Source organism: Silene latifolia, chromosome 2, assembly GCF_048544455.1.
Source record: "Silene latifolia isolate original U9 population chromosome 2, ASM4854445v1, whole genome shotgun sequence".
Lineage (NCBI taxonomy): Eukaryota > Viridiplantae > Streptophyta > Magnoliopsida > Caryophyllales > Caryophyllaceae > Silene > Silene latifolia.
In genome coordinates this window covers 152,209,909-152,212,934 of record NC_133527.1, presented here as the reverse complement: position 1 = coordinate 152,212,934, position 3,026 = coordinate 152,209,909, and positions in this window count along the sequence as shown.

Genomic DNA, 3,026 nt, shown 5'->3' with positions numbered 1-3,026 from the left:
ACGGTTTTCAGCAGCTCAATATCCTTCTCCCTCTTAGCAAGGATAGCCTTTGTGCCCTTATGTTCCTTCGCCTCGGCCAAATGCAGGGTCTTCCATCTTTCCCTCTGCTCAACCATGGCCTTATAACCGCCCTCAAGTTTGTTTCTTTCCTCCCGCAACTTAGCGGCATCAGCCAACGCGGACTCAACCTTAGCTCTCTCGGCCAGGACCATTTTCTCAGCATCCTCCTTAAGCTTTCGCTCAGCGAGGAAGTCCTGCTTCGCCTTCTCGGCCTTCTCCCTAGAAGCGGCAAGCTCAATCCTAAGCCGTTGGAGCGAAGGGGCAGTTTGAGCCACGAGCTTTTCTTGCTCGATAAGATGAGTGCCGGCAACTTCAGCCCACTTCACCAGCCTTTTTGCCAACCTAATGCCGTCCGCCCTGAGCTGAACGAAGGAAGCCTTCTCGGACGAGGTATCGGCGGCGACATTTTTATCGCCCATCTGCACAGGCTGCTTCTCCAATTGCCGTTCGGTGAGAACAACAGCTGGCGACGGCTGATCTAGAAAAAACCCAGACAAAGCGTCCATGTCAACATTCATCGACATATCAGAAAACCTGTCATCAGGAATGCATAAGGAACCTGCTAAATCCGAGCCATGGGTTAAATCCGTACCAGTCCTAGCCTTCTTGGATTGAGGGTCGGCTGACCCCTTTTCTTTCCCTGCCTCGGTAACAGCAGCAGCAGGCGTTGCTTCTTTCCTCTTATGTGAAGGAGGACCCTCCAGAACGGTGACGTCCTCGTCAACATTGACGACCTCCTTATCTTTTTGGACTATGGGGATTGGAGATCGAGTTGGAGTTGACGTCGTAGCCGCCGAAGACGTTGCTTTTGGTCTCCGGCGCGGCACATTACCGCCAATCTTTGCTTGAGTCGCCCCCACATCCATTGCTTTCAACGCCTGCTCCATGAGTTCATGCGGGGCCTGCTTGCGATCACGCGGCGCGGCCTTAGGGTGCATTTCAACAACTCTCCTGTCCTGGTCAAGTCCCAACTTTCTTAGGATGGAGACAGAGAGATCCCGGCGAAATCGATATGCAAGAAACAAAGCAGGAGTTAAGCGAAAGAAGTAAACCGAGGCTCAAATATCGAAGCATAAAAGCAAAAGGGGGCCTCATACCGACCCCACTCACCCTGGCTGAGGGCCGGTATAAGGCCGACGTGACAAAGCGGCTCGTCTTGAAGGACGATCTGCGTCGGAGGCATCCATCCCTTCGGCGTGCCATCCTTCTCAGCCTCGAACATGCTCATTGCCCGCACTTCGTCGTCATTAAGATAAATCTTCTTGGCGTCCATCTTAATCTTATTACGGGAGACATATCTTTCATGCTCCCCCGACTCTCACAAAAATTGACGCGGCGCCGGAAGGACCAGGGCGGGATAGTCCTCCGGAACCTCGACATATACCCACCGCCCCTTCCGGTCTTTGCGGATGTCGGCTTGAGACGGTCACGTAACCCGGCTTGGTCTGCACGCTGTACCACCCCATGACGCCTTGGGTAGACATCCGAAGATGGTGGAGCCGGCGGAAAAGGTTCACCGTTGGGGCCACCCCCTTAAAGAGACAAAACCATACGAAGCCAATAATCGTCCTAATGGCCAACGGGTGCAGTTGTGCCACGGCGACATTTATGGCTTTGATTATGGCCGAGACGTGTTTATTAAGAGGAAAACGGAGCCCATACTCCAGATGTCTAATATACACGCCTATACAACCTTCGGGAGGGCAACAGACTGCCTGATCACCCACAGGGACAATAATTCTATACCCCCTGCCGAAGTTGTAGTGGTCTTCGAAAAGTTCAGGCCCGGAGACAGAAGCGAACTTGTTCGTCCAAACGCGATCAGGTTTAATCGAGCAGGCTTCGCCGTGCCACAAGTAATGCGGCCTCTCTGAATCAGATTGGGTCTCTTCCTCCTCATCATCATCAAAATCCTCGAGATATTTCTCGTCGATTTTAGGAGAAGGCGACTTGCGACCCCCGAACCCTACCGGGCAGACAACCAGTGGCTCCTGTTCAACGGGACGCGACGGTTCGTCCCCCGAGGTTGAGGTACTAGGCGGAGTGTCAGCAGCAGACATAGTGGCAACGAATACTTAACAAATAAAAGTTGGGGAAGAATTTATTTTTACCTTGAAAGAAAGTGTTACGCCGAGTAACGCTTCGAAAATTAGAGAGAGAAAAACTCTTCTAAAACTAGAGAGAGGAAATTTTTCTTGAAAATGAAATTTGCACAGCAAAATGAGGGGCACACTGCTCTATTTATAGAGCAAAGCCCATACAGTGGACCAATCAGAGCAAAGCCCATGAAGCGTCCACCAATCAACACCAGGCCACGTGTCAAGCATGCAGCCACGGAATGTCAATCGACATACAGTGACCCATCTTCTTCGACACGCTCCTTGGTATCTACTTGCCAACGGCCAGCTGATCAACCAGGCTTGGCAGCACCGGCCGGGGGCGAACAAAAGCACACGACACTCCCAATCTTGGTCTCGGCCAGCGCCATTTTCTTTTCCACATTCGATGTCCATTACACAACAATGTGGAGAGGGGATATGGTACGGCCTGAACAGGACCAAGCCGAGGAAGAAGTTCGACATGCGCAGAATACGCTCAACACGCATCGAAGGTCCATACCACGGCATAGACTACGCTGGGGGCAAATTGATGGGGCATATTCTACACCCGTTGACCAAGTCAACATATTGACCAAGGTCAAAGCTAAAAGACAACAAGTCAAAAGAAGAATGGCCTAACCGACAAAGCCTGCCGGCCTGCCACTTGGGTCTCGGCTCGGCAACTAGCCGGCCGAGAGGCATATCCGTGTACTCGCATCCAGTCCCCTCGGCATGGAGTCAACTAGGCCTGCTGGCCTGTCATGGGTCCCTCGGCCGAGGGTAAGACAGTCTTTCCACCTTTACGCCACTTGGCCACTACGTGACAAAAGGTGAAAGTCTATAAATACTCATCATCTCTCATTGAGA